The sequence below is a fragment of the Nyctibius grandis genome, chromosome 1 (genome assembly GCF_013368605.1).
Source record: "Nyctibius grandis isolate bNycGra1 chromosome 1, bNycGra1.pri, whole genome shotgun sequence".
Classification (NCBI taxonomy): domain Eukaryota; kingdom Metazoa; phylum Chordata; class Aves; order Nyctibiiformes; family Nyctibiidae; genus Nyctibius; species Nyctibius grandis.
Window position 1 is genome coordinate 17,296,173 of NC_090658.1, and position 13,906 is coordinate 17,310,078.

The window sequence follows — 13,906 nt, forward strand, 5'->3', positions numbered from 1 at the left end:
TTAAGCCACCTCTCATGAGCATCAGCTGTGCTATTAGAGAAGAAATTAAATATTCCTATGTAGATCTAATAGATGATGGTAAATGTTAGCATATCCTTGAGATCTGCAAGATAGTTTAAGCAGAAATTACCTTATATTAAAAAACAGTTATAGGCAGTTATAGGCTGTATCCGCAGCCCTTTAGAGAAAAAAATGAACAATCAAGAATAATTTTTTAGTGACTTTCTCCATCTGAACTGCAATCACCTTTTTTCTAACTCCTCAGAGCATTATCAATAACAAGAAGCCCGTGGATGAATTAGATACTCCGTCTTTGCTCCCTTCTGTCACTGGTACTTCTACTGCCCATGATTTCCAGGCATCTCATGACTAGCCTTAAGCTTATCCTCAAGGCACTGAATGAGAAGCTTTTGGCATCCTCATCTCATATACATTACTTGATGACCTGAAGGGTCTTTTCCAACCTAAATGATTCTGTAATTCTATATGCAGAAACTCAGACACCGGAGAGTCAAGGACTTGTCCATGATAACACAGGGGAACTGCGCAGAAGTTAACAGCAGAGCCTTGAACCCCAGACCAATGTCGTAGGCAGCACATTTTTCTATGTGGTTTCTCCTGAAGATGATGAGGATGAGAGTCCCAACCCTACAAATCTTGAGCACCTTGGCTCCAACAGAAACAGAGTATTTGGCATTTTCCGAATTTTTCGCCAAACCTGGTGCTCCCCATGGCAGCAGGCGGGGCAGGGCCCACCGCGTGGCTCCTGGAGCATCCATCCAGGCTGGAGCAGTCAGACAGCCTGGCTGCCTTGTGCACAAAAAGGTGGTAAAAGAGGACATAAGGCCACAGCACTGAAAACTTGAGGGTATTATTAAAAGCAAAGGAAAGAGCCAAAAGCAGATGTTGCCATGTATAAAGCTGACGGGGACAAATCCTCCCATCACGCAGGTATCAGAATTAGGAAGCAGGAGTCAGAAAGCGGCCCAGCTCAGAGGGATTTTAACAAAACATCCGACTATCAAAGTAGTCTAAAAAAAGTATAGCTCTAGGTTTTGAAACTGCCAGTGAAAAGACAGCTGCATCCCTCAGCAATTTTAAAAGCTACCCTAAGAATTACTTTATTTTTGCTTTGTACCTGAGCATCGAAAAGCCGATGAGCTAACTTTTTAGTAGCTTTTTTATGGTATCACCTCCCAACCTAAATGCATTTTGATCTACACTGCTTTGCTGTAAAAATATTACTTCAAAAGTGCACGTGAAAACAACTGTGAAGGATTGTTCACTCTTTTGTTGTCTGGTTTCATCTACAAAACAGCAGAGATGACAGAGAAATATGAGGCTGTGGACAGATACTGCTGGAAGTCCCTAGAAATACCATAACCACTTTCCTGCTAGAGCACGTCAGTTGATTTTCCAAAGCGAGTGGTAAAATCACCAGTCCAAAATTCTGCCTCATGTCACAGGCGCTTTTGCTTGCTTTTCTGCACAGACACTGAAGACCGGTGTGGCCAGCAAATGCCATCGGAGAGGGCTCATACACACTCTGTGCCCCTCCACAGAAGAACACACAGCATCACACAGGCAGAGGTGACAGCTAACGTGGCTGTGGGAGCCCAAAACACACGCTCACCATGCATTGCAACGCACGGGGGTCAGATGCTCAAGGCATCCCTGGGCATCGTACACACGCCAGTGCAGCCTCTGATATTTAGAGCCCCTTAAGCCAAATCTGGGGACACCCAGGTGCCTCTGGGGGATTTTGGGGGCTCTCTGGGGTCCCTCTCGGCAGCCTCTTCTTGCAGAGCTGCGCCAGCAGAGACCCAGCAGAGAGGGACAGGAGCACTGCAGGGGCCTCAGCACATCAGCTGGGGTGTTTTAGCCATCTCTCCCCTTCCTGCCCCTCACTTTGATCAGACCTGCAGGCCTCCTCAGCACCCAAACCCTGAGCAGGGGAACGGGTGCCACCACGATGCCCAGGTCTCCCTCGCAAGCCGGCTCCTGGGCACCTGCATCACCCACAGCGCTGCAGTGCCCTGAGTATGGCTCTTGGGGCTGAGATGCCTGAGAATTTTGCAGAGCAGCCACAGCACCACTCAGCTCCGTTGCAGCTCCATCATCAGCCCTGGGGCAGTGCCCAGAGCACCGCCAGCATCCAGTCCTTTTGCCAGCGGAAGATGGACTGGCACTGGTGCCCAAAGTGCTCCTGGATGACCTTCAAGCGAATAAATATGTAACAACTCCAGCGGAGGAGACTCAGGAGCCCTTTAGTTAAGAACATAGTTTGATTAAAGTGTTTTAAAGAAACTGTCTTTGCCTGAGAAGAGGCGAGGAGGGCTGGTGCATTGGCAGCACCCTGGTGTTCAGGGTGACGCTGCTGCTCGCAGCAGCTCTTTGCCCGTCAGCCCTTCTGCTCAGCAGCAGACACCGTCCCCACATCTCCCACTCTTGATGAAAATCTGGTGCCATGACATGGAGGGTTTCCACAACCCACTGGGAGGGAAACAGCTTCCACAAGGCAAATCATTGCAAGCCACTGCTGGTACCCACAGATGTCCATGGCCAGGGGGAAGGTTTCCCAGTGCCAAAGCCAATTTTGGTACGCCCAAGGCAGCAACGGTAGCACCCCAGGTAGTCAGGAGAGGATGTATTTGCTGCATCATTCAGCGTTGTCAGTCATCTTTGTTTTAAAGTCTTTTAAAACTCCAGAAACTGCAGCTGGCATTATTAGCATCAGCCCTATACCCGCCGGTATCTTTCTAGTACACCATTAATGTTTAATACGCCACGTCTGCAGCTCTGGGAGTCTGGGAGCTACCAGTCAGCATCATCCCTCGAAGAGCTTGTCCCCGCTTGGTTCAGTGCTTTCTTGTGGAGACAGGAAATTTGCTCTGAATGTTATTAAAGCACCTGCAAGGCGGATGCCGCAAACGTGAGGAGAGACTCCGAGTATGCAACATTGCGCCTTTTGAGTGGTGCGGTGTTTAATTCAAACCACAAAGGTTTTCTCTGCTGCAGTTAAATGGCACGGTGTGCAGAGCTGCCCCAGGGAGAGTGAAGTGACAGGTCCCCATGGGGATTTTCTTCCCCTGCTGCTCAACAAACTCAGTCATTCACATCGTAATCTATTATTGATGGACACTTCTGTCTGGAGAGTGTGTGGAGTTGCAAGCTACTAGAAATACAGGGTAGAATAACTACTGCTCTCCCCAGAGAAGGGCTGAGTACAGGGGCGAGTGTGACACCCAAGTAGTTTTATTTAAAGGTGCTGTCACCCACAGCAGGGACTGGTCCTGCTTCGGGGGAGAGTAAAGAGCCCGTCTCCTTCCAGGACATCAACAAGAACGGCTGTTCAGATTCATATACTTTTCTGCTATGATCTGGATAAAGACCAACATCTTCCTAAATAGTTTTTCCAGCAACTATTTTTGGCCACTCCGTCCATTTTAAAATGGGGACTGCTGACTTTTGGGGTACACTGAAGCCGAGACTTGTTACTTCTGTTAGGTTGGTTTCTGGCCAGTGACTCTGAAACCGCTACAAGCAGAGCCGGGTTTACCCCAGCCAAGCTCACGCTCCGTCATGGGGGCTCGTCCTTATTCATCACAGCTTGTCCGCTCCCGTGTGTGTTTTTAACACGGCCTGACAGAAGGGCACAGAATGGTGGGAAAAGAAGATTATTTTCAGAAAGCTGTCCCTAGAAACATGAATTTAATACATTTTAATCTCTATATATTAATTTTTATGTATATATTAACTTTTCCAATTGTTTCCTAACTCTTGGTCAAGAGTGTCAACATAAGCTAAGTATGAGGAGGCTTTTATACTAAGCTTACATAAGCACCCAACATACTGCCATAGTTATATTACTATTACACCTTAACAGGTGATTACAGGTGATTTTAACAGGCCACTCAAGTCTCCTAAAATACCAAAGGTTTCCTGACAGCTTTCCTTTCTCACCAACCCACTGAGGGAACAGGAAGGCATCTGGGGAACAGACTAACCTCTGTGTATCAACACAACCTTCAGGTCGCCTAGTCCAAAAAGCATCTCAAGCCTAAAATTCCCCTGATTGCATTTCTACAAAGGTGAATGTTTCAGCAGGCACAACACAACCTGATTGTATCAAGCTTTCTGCCATCCACGTCCTGAAGCTGTTCTGCCTGCACACGTCCAGGAGCATCGATCTTGCAGCCACTTTCCTTATTAGCTGGAATTGAAAGACTAGAAATTGGATTATTTCTGAGTGCAAACAGCCTTTTTTGTTTGTTTGTTTGGCCTTTTTAGAGCAGCGCATCAAGGGCATCCAAAAATGGCATCCTGTCCCTCTCCCACCTCCCCACAAAGGGCTCGCCCCTGCTCAGCCGCAGCACAAGCTTCCCTTGCCACCGGCCTCTGTTCCCAGCCAACATCTACACTATCAACACGCAGAGGAAGGGAAGATAACGAGAGACAGGTAAAGATGAGATGGAGAAGACAAGCGGTAGCCACGAAGTCAGGGAGAAACATGGAGATGAGAGCGCAGTGGATATAAAGGGGTCTTGTGTACAGCAGTTCTTCTGGTGCCTTGTTAAAGACTGATGTCTAATTGAGAAGGTCTCAGTGGTGGCCTCTGCACCGACCACCCACCAGTCCCCTGCAGCAAGAGCCTAGGCAGGGATGCTGCAGCCCCACGCCTCAGCCTTCGGGTTTAGGAACCCCACTCAGCCTCAAAGGCTTCAGGGCTTGTATTTTCAGTACACAGGGAAGTGAAAATTAATGCAGCACATGGGCGTGTGGTGGCCTCGTCCTGCTCTATTCAAATCAATGCAAGTTTTGTTGCTAACTCCAATAGCAGCAAAATTGAGCAGACCCTGGTATATGAAGTGAAAACACTGTGGTTCTCCAGTTGTACCATCACAGTTTGAGCACACACTCCTTGCAGATGAGCTCATCCTCTCCTCTCTGTTTCTCTCTCGGATTCCACAGTGCTAAAACCAGAGGAATTTAGGTTGTCTATTTGCACACATACAGTGCAAAGCAGCACACGGCATTTGGGGATACACTTAGCTGCAGGAGAAGCAGAGAAGAGCATCCCTTGCTTTGGCAACCAAAGGTATCAAGTACTATCTCAAAGCTAGGCAAGGCACTTGAACCCTGCAGCCGTGGGAAGGTTTCCCAAAACCTCCCTGACTGATGGTTATGGAGGTTTGTTTTAGCTCCCTGTCAAATGCATTAATAGTCACCTGTTCCCTATAGACTAGTTGTGTTGCAATCTATTTTCCAGACTAAATTTCCCCATTTGGATAAAGACCATACTTAGGCAGACCTCATAACAGGAGAACGCTGTCTTTTAGGAGAGGTGAGGGATAACAAATCGCAGACAGAGCCAACCCAACCAACAAACTGAAGCCCTGAAGACCAGTACATAATTTTTACAACTCTTTTAAAAGATCAGCAGCAATCTCCTGCACTAACAAGTGTTTCACTCTGCAGTCAAAGCACAAGCAGCTGATTTCTATTCCTATAGTCTCAGCAGAGTGAGCCCCAGCTCTTTGCTGCAGGCCATCCCAAAGTGATGCAGGTGAACAGCTGTGCTACAGCTGAGCTCTCCTTTGCAGAGGACAAAAGCTATTTTTAACACTATTTCTCTATTTTTGCGGTGGTCTAGGACGTGATCAGCGGCTGAGTGACTGAAAACAGGGATCACTGTTATCTTTGGTTTGGTGGTAGGGAGATGGATCACAGAATCACAGAATCAGTCAGGTTGGAAGAGACCTCTGGGATCATCAAGTCCAACCGTTGCCCTGACACCACCCTGTCAACTAGACCATGGCACTAAGTGCCATGTCCAGTCTTTTCTTAAACACATCCAGAGATGGTGACTCCACCACCTCCCTGGGCAGCCCGTTCCAATATCTAATGACCCTTTCTGAGAAGAAATTCTTCCTAATGTCCAACCTGAACCTCCCCTGGCGAAGCTTGAGGCTGTGTCTTCTTGTCCTATCACTAGGTAAGAAAATACGCCTTTCTGAGAGTATCCAGGGCTGATTTGAAGGGGTGTGAGGAGGTGTCTTCCCAGGCTCGGTCCCTGGCTGCACTGAGCCTAGGGACCCAAGCTGGACTGCCAGCTAAAACCTCACTTTCCTCCAGGCAGCTCAGCCCCAGCACAGCAACCCTGTGCCAGCAGAGGTAGCCAAGCTGGAAAGATGTGAAACTGGTCAGCAGAAAACATGGCCAGCACTGGCAAACCCCTTGGCCAGTGAGCTCTGCTCCAACAGGGTGTCCTGGGTGCAGAGGGAGGAGCAGAGCCCGGGCAGAAGAAAACCATGCCCGCCATCCCCCACCAGCAACGCAGCTCTTCACAGGCAGCAGATGGGGGAAAACCAGCTCCTGCAAGCCTGGGGAAACAAATGCAAAAGGAGGGGGGTTCTTTGCATTGTGCAGCATGTGTAGCTGGTCTGTCCCACTTGCACAACACGGCTAGATGAAGCGCTGCTGCCCTAGGACACAAGGGGTAATTCACTTCCACGTAACCAGGCATTCAGTTATGTGACTGCTACAACATGCCACCTCCTCTGACTCTGAAGAGCAGCAAGGGACAGGCAATGGATCATCCATACATTTGTCAGAGCCACTGCTGCGCTGGTTGCTTCTGGCCTACAACTCTGAAGCAGTGGAATTTGTTATATTCAAATAGGAGATCAATATGTTATTTAATGAAGATAGATAGTTTCACTTCTCTGTGGCAGCATTGCCTCTGTCAGGAGCAGCTGGGAGACCTGCTCTCCACGCACATCTGCTTGTGAGTGCTGTACCAGCACCTCCCTCCTGCTCTCTGCCCTGTTTGGTCATATTGCTACATCTACAGTAAATTACAATGAGGATTTCGTTAAGGAGTCAAGAGGCCTATGGCTATGCATGCTTCATATGTTCATTTAATTACTGCTTTCCTTCTTCTCAAATAGCCAAGAAGGTCTTTTCTAATGGACTGAGTAAGAAGGAGGCAAGAGCAAATAGCAGTTCCCATTAAGGGTCCTCCAAACCGCAGCAGGAGCTAGGAATCACTCCTGTGGGTTCACAGCAGTTCAGCGTTGTAGGGTGACGACTTTGAAGGCTGAAATTAAGCTACTTCCACACATCCCCCCAGAGCATCTCACTTTGTTTGCATACATGGTACAGGCTGAAGCTTCAGAGCCGCCCTGATGTGGCCATGTTGTGTTCTCCCATACCTACAGCCCCCCGATTACACCTGAACCAAGAGACGTGCCCAAATCTCCGTTGGCTTGAAGATCAGCTCTGTGCCAAGTAAATGGCAGGCTGACTCCAAGGATAGTACTACACACTGCCTTCAAGATCTGTAAAAAGGTAGTGGCCAGAGTGCTGCCAGGTGTAGAAACCTGAATTTAAAGAATAAAAACAAGAGGCCTTACTGTTCCCCAAAGCAGTACCTGCACCAGTTACTCCTGGTTCCCTTCAGTTTAACAGGTGGGTGGGTTTGCTCCATCTACGTGATGTACTTGAGTGTCCACAGACATGCCACAGCTCACCCTCTGTGCCAGTGGGCCAGCTGCAGGCAGCCCAGCGGCTGCTATGCAATATATTGGTGGCCAAAACCCTCCCTGGAGGGAGACTGGCCGGGTGCCCACAGCTCCCAGGGTGGGCGCAGCAGCTCTGTGGTTCATACCAGGCACGCCCCACATGCCACCTTGCCCTCCTGGAAGGGCCAAAGAGCAAGTTTTTAGGCATTATCTGCAAATGTCAGATTACTGCGCTAGTTACTGTACTCCCCAAAAATCCTCTTGTTCACATAAAACATCTCCAAGCAGCCTGACGCCTTACCTGATTTCATTTGACAAGGGAAACAGGAAAAGAAAGATCTTAAGAAGTGCATTCCCCAGGATGCGCAGGAGGTGCAGCGAAGTCTTGGATAGTTTTATTTTCTCTCACGTGCACAGAATAAATCAGCATCTAGTCACTGATGGAGGCCAGTTCTCACTGTATGGCTGGAACCCCTTAAAAAAATCAGTAAAACTGAACTTTGCAATACTAATGGGTAAGATGTTCATCAGCTTCCAAAGTTTTCCTGTGAGAAAATCAGACTTTTATCTACAGACAAACTACACTCGAGAGAGAGAGATTAAACCACTGAGAACTACTAAGAGCACAATAGCATTAGCACGGATCCATGGGCCAAATCAACAGCCAGCCTAATCTCAGGGGAAAAAAAAAAACATTTAAGTCACGCAGCTCCACCGATTCACACTGGGTGAGCACATCTCTTCCAAGAGAGATTACAGAGACCGAATCCTGCGTGTCTCTACAGCAGGAAGATAAACAGCACTGCGGTTTTCTCATAACCAGTGTTGCACCATAATATATTGTGCTTGAAATCCAGCCCCTGGAGCATGGCAAGAGGGGCTTCTGCAAGATTTCCCTTTTGCAAACTGATTTCCTTCCTAGGGGGAAAAAAAAAGCACCATTAAAATGCTACTGTAGGTAAAAATGTACATCAGGTGACTAGGAATAAGACTCAGGTCTGCTAGAGCCAGTTTAGCTCTGCTCTAGCTGCTGCTTTGCTGAACGGCGAGTTGGCTTCGCTGTACCAGGGTGGGCAGGTCTGAGCTGGGGTCCCACAGGAGCTGCAGAGCTGTGTCCACCCAGCGCCTTCAGCATCGGCAGCGTTTTGGGGAGGCCATGCTTCCCCCTCAGAAAACCAAATGTCTTAAGCAAGTTACCCAGCCGTGCAAGCGTTTTATAGTGCTGGCAGTCCACTGCCTCCTTAATAAGTGCTACTCATTTTCTGAGGAAACCTCAAACAGTCGTTTTTAGTCTCAGATGACTTTGTTTAAATTAAAAGGTAATAACTAGAACAAAACATCAGAGGCCAACGGGCAGCTGAAACAGCATCTTCAGGAGCCCTTGAGGAGAAAGGAGAACCTGTGCTGGGGACCAGGGCTCCTCCAGCAACAAGGGTGCTCCCGAATTGGACCAAAGGAGGCACCACCAAGGAGTCGGCGCTACTGGAGCTACCCCAGGTAGCTGCTCCCAAACGCTGGAGCCACGCTTGCAGGCTCGGGCTTTCATGCCAGACCAGAGAAGCGCAGAGCTCCCTGACAGCCAAGCCCTGCTATGAGATTTGTTCCAGTTGTTTGGTTTTGCAGTGCTCAGGGCACTGTCACAGCAACCACCATAAAATTAAGTAACTGCACTGGCATGTCCCATGCTTACTGCATGGAGGGAGGTGGAACTAGGTGCTTTGGTTCCTGATTGGAGGTAGAGTAACAAGATACCTACTGCAACCCCCTCACAGATCCTCCCTCACCCTTGCTGACTGATGTGTGCAACATGGGGCATCCGGGGAGACCAGCATCCCTCGTGGCAAAGCTGCAAAGCCAGCAAGGTTGGGACTTGTGTGACAATGGTACCTTCAGCAGGTTCACGCACAGCTGGGGGGTTAGGAAGCTGGTTTGATTTTGTTTTTAAACCCAGGGGGAGTTTCAGCGTGGATGTACATCCACAGAAATATGGAGCATCTCCCACAGCTCATGTGCACCTCCTCGTGTTCCCACACAAGGATCAGTAGCCTTTTGCGCTGTAATACACACCCTTTCATACAGCACACAGGCACAAAGTATGCAGGTTTTTTGTTCTTTTAATGTCGTTGATCGCTATTAATGTGCCAGTGAATTGTTACACTGCATCCCCATGTCCCTGAATTGAATGATAAATGCCACAGCAGAATGAAGATACGAGAGATGACCTACTGCAAGCAGAAAGAGAAAGATCTATTACTGCCCAAGGTGAAAAGAGGAGCAATCAGTGGATATAGAAACGGAAACTCCTACGCTGCCTTCACAGGTCATGGTGGGAAAAAAGCCTTTGTACAGCCAGAGCACCTGCACTAAAATCAGCATCAGAATCATCTTGCTGGTAATTTTGGGGTTGAACATTGATATGAAGCTTGATTTTTATTTTTACCTTCTTCATTAGCACATCAAAGCATAAGGAAACTACTCGCCATTACGTTGGGACCCTGAAAACCAAGGAAGGGACATTTAAGTCAGCAACAACCTGCAGCAGAAAGACATGAGGAAGAGTTACTGCAAACACCCAGGGAGAAGAAAATTGCTTCTGAAGGGCATTTCCAACGATCACCTAAAATCTGCAAGGCTTGCACTATGGTAACACACCTTGTCACTTCTTACAAGGCTTGGGACCACGTTGTGGTGACAGCTACGTTTTTGATCCTTTGGAGAGTGTTTGTTGTTGAAACCACAGGCCCTGGGGAGGAGGTACAGCATGCGTCCAGGTTTGCTGGACTCGCTCTAGCTCCCTGCAGTGCCAGCCTGGGTGCACCTGCATAGGACCAGCGGGTCCCCAGGCAGCTCAGGATGAGGTTGGGTGGGTGCAGAGAGGTTTACTGGCTTGGACTGTCATTGGCATCAGAGTGGTGTGGGAACAGTCATACGAGGGGAACCAGCAGGCCGCAAGGATGCTGACAACCAGCACTCTCTGGTCTAAAGCCCTCAGTGGTGGATATTTTCCTGAAGTTTTATACCATTTCTATGCACAAATAGAAAGATGCAGGACAGGAGAAGGCAAGATATTATTTCCAAATCACAATATGAAAAAAAAATCCGCATCCCTCAGGGTGTAAACCAGCAACTTGGGGCAGGTACAGACACTCCTCAGGAGCACTGCCCAGGTTCCTGCCTCCCCCAATGCACAGCCCAGCAACAGGCTGGAGATGGGACCGGACTGCCAGTGTGATCTGCTACAGCTCTCCCTGCTCACGCTAAAGGTCTGTGGTTTGCCATGGCAGTCGGGCCCACTGCCAGAGCCCACCTACATAGAACAGTTATCTCCTTTTTGGGGGAAAAAAAAAAAAGAGCAAACTGCAGAAGCCCCCCATGCAAGTGCATTGCCCTGACAAGCAAAGACTTTGCAGTATGCAGCAAGACCAGGTGGATCAGCGGGGGAACTGTTCTCATAAGCTCAGGCTATTTACTCTCAGCTTTTCCCTCAGCTCACCTTGTTTAGCACAGCTGTTTTCAGGTTTCCAACTGTCCCTACACAGACAGAACAATTACATCCTTATGGAAACTGCCACGAGCATCCAGCAGCTCAACCCAGGTGCCAAGGCACCTTTTTCCATGATAGTGAAAAAGCAAATACATTTTCTCACCTCTAGAAAAGCACTACTTGCTCCAGCTGCTGGAGCAAACACAAGTTGCCACTGCTGCCACCGTGTCAGGAGGGTAAGTCCCAGCTGCCACTGAGAACGATGCGAAATTGTCACTTCCCTCTTCAACAGCAGAGGTTGCACCCTCTCAACTTGACTGACAAAGCAGGGATGTATCTGCCTCTGTCGCACTCCATGCAAAGATAAAAAGCATCGCTGATAGCTAAGAGAGACACACATACATAAAAGGTAGCAATGCAAGGTGCTCCCCTGTGTATAGCAACAGCGCAGACACCGAGCAGGAGTAGGGAAAGGAAAGGCAACAGGCTGGGAAAGGTGGCTGCAAGGCTGGGAGAGGAACAACAACATCCGAGATACAACTGCAAACAAGGCTGTTTCAGCAAACAGACAGCATCAAGAGGCAAGTTCTACCTGCAAGGGTTGCAGCCATCTCACAGAGATGACAGCACCTCTCCCACTGTCTTTTAAGGCTTCAGGCTCCTATGGCCACTTCTTTTCCTTGTTCCCAGGTCAGCTAGACGCAGAGCGTTTAATGCATGACCTCACACTACTTTGGATGCAAAGCAGCAACTGCTCTCCCTTGATTTTTCAAATAATCTGTCACACTGCAGAATAGTAAGGCCAATTGTCACATGGTTTTGTAGCCATAGAAATCTCCCAGCCAATGTGCTGGCCATCTATTTGAAACTCATTAAATGCCATGAAAACCTGTTTAAACTGTCACCCTAACCTTGCACCAAATCAGATCAAACTGCTCACACAATCCTAGACCTCAGCTGAGTTGCAAAGGCAGCATCTCCTCCAGCAGAGCAATGAGCTCTCACGCAGGCTTCCCTAAATCTGGAAAAATTAGACCACCAGCACTCCCAGTTGCTTACAGAGCAGTTATCAGGCCAGAACAGCTACATCCACTAAGAGCCAGCACAAAGTCTTTATGTTCAACAAAGCCCAGGCCAGTAGCATCCGAAGGTCTCTCAGAGGCTTGAAACTCTCCTCAAACCAGGTTCAGTGCATCTGCCAGTGGGCAAGGATTCATCTTGGTCATGTTCCTGCTATTTCTGATTCCAAAACTACCTCAGCTCCAATGGAGGAAAGATAGAGAGCCACTTATCAACTGATTATTTGAGATGAACTTGCACAGCTGCAAGTAGGAACAGGCAGACCCGAGTCCCAGAGCTGGCAGGTTGCTTTCCCTGGATTTTTGAGCTTGATCCCTGAGTCGTCCAACCATAACTGGAACCTGCTGACCACCAAGCACCTCACCTGCTTTTGAACACAACCCCAGAGGTAAACCCAGCATTTTCGCATCAGGTTGGCTACCAAGTGCTCCTGCACACAAATAGGTTGCTTGAACTCCTGATCACTAAGAGATGGGTGGTAAAGCCATCAAAGGAAAAGAATTCCTTCAGTGTTTGATCATGTCCGCTCTTTCCTTTCACCCTATGAAGAAAACCGCATTAGGTACAGTCTTCAAGATGAACAGTAGCAGCACAAACTAAAAAGACCACACCTGCAGTAAGCATTCAGCACCAAGATTTCTCAAGCGACCGAGCAAAGAGAAACTGGCATCTTTATTCAAGGCTGACCGTAAGTGGCCTCACTGCTCCTCAATAGCTACATTATTTTGATCTGAAGCTTTGATAATCTTTGCGTCCTTGGCACAGCTCTGTAATAACCAGACCAGTTCTGGAATGGCTCCTGTCCCATAGGTACATTTCTGAACGAAAAGCTAAATTGGAACTAGCAAAAATAGCCATCCTCCTGCTCACATGAAATCACACTACCTGTAACGCAGTTTGCAAGCAGCACTGACAGATGGAGACTAAACTCTGCCTGATCCTCTCTGTCACAGTTTAAAGCTGGGCCGGCTATTAAACCTGCGGCAGATGCTCTCTGTTATCCCCCCCCTCCCCCCAGAGGGAAAGGGAAAGGGAAAAGGGAGAGAGACTTCCGGGTTGGAAAGTTAAAAGAGTTTTAATAAACTATAATAATGAAAAAGAGTATAATAACAATAATAGAAATAATCAAATATATACAAACATATATACAAAACCAAGATTGAGCTCCCCTGAAGTCAGCCACGTCACCACCGGCACTGCAGGGCAGGCTCCGGGAAGGCCCAGGCTGGGCCTAGCGACAGTCGAGAGCTGGATTCAGGAATGCACGGATCGGGATCGGGGGCAGCAGGAAAACAGACGGAGTCCTCCTTGGACACCGGCCATAGCAGAAAAAGAGCGAGACCCTCGTGATCCCCCCGCTTTATACTGAGAATGACGTGTATGGGATGGAATACCCTCGTTGGTCAATTTTGGGTCACCTGCCCTGTCCGCTCCCCCCTGCAGCTGCGACCCCCCTTCGGCTCTTCACTTGTAAGCAGTGAGGAATTCAGCAGTGACCTTGGTTTCTCTCAAGAACAAGTACAGCAAGAGCCTTTCTGCACAACATCCCTACCGGTGCCTCAGCGATAACTACAAACTTCGAGCGTTATCAGTCCTGGAAGCAGACACTGTCTGCAAAACATGCAGTTAGTTTCAGAAAGTGCAGTTACTTAGAGGAGACTTAGCTGAAAGTAAAAATCACTGAAAGGAAAATCGGCCTGGTTTAGGCCAAACCAGGACACTCTCTTGCCTACATCCGGCAGCAGCAGTACACTCAGAGAGGTGGAAGTGTAGTGCAGAACAGAAAACAGTTGAAAAGATCAGTCTTAAAATCCCACTA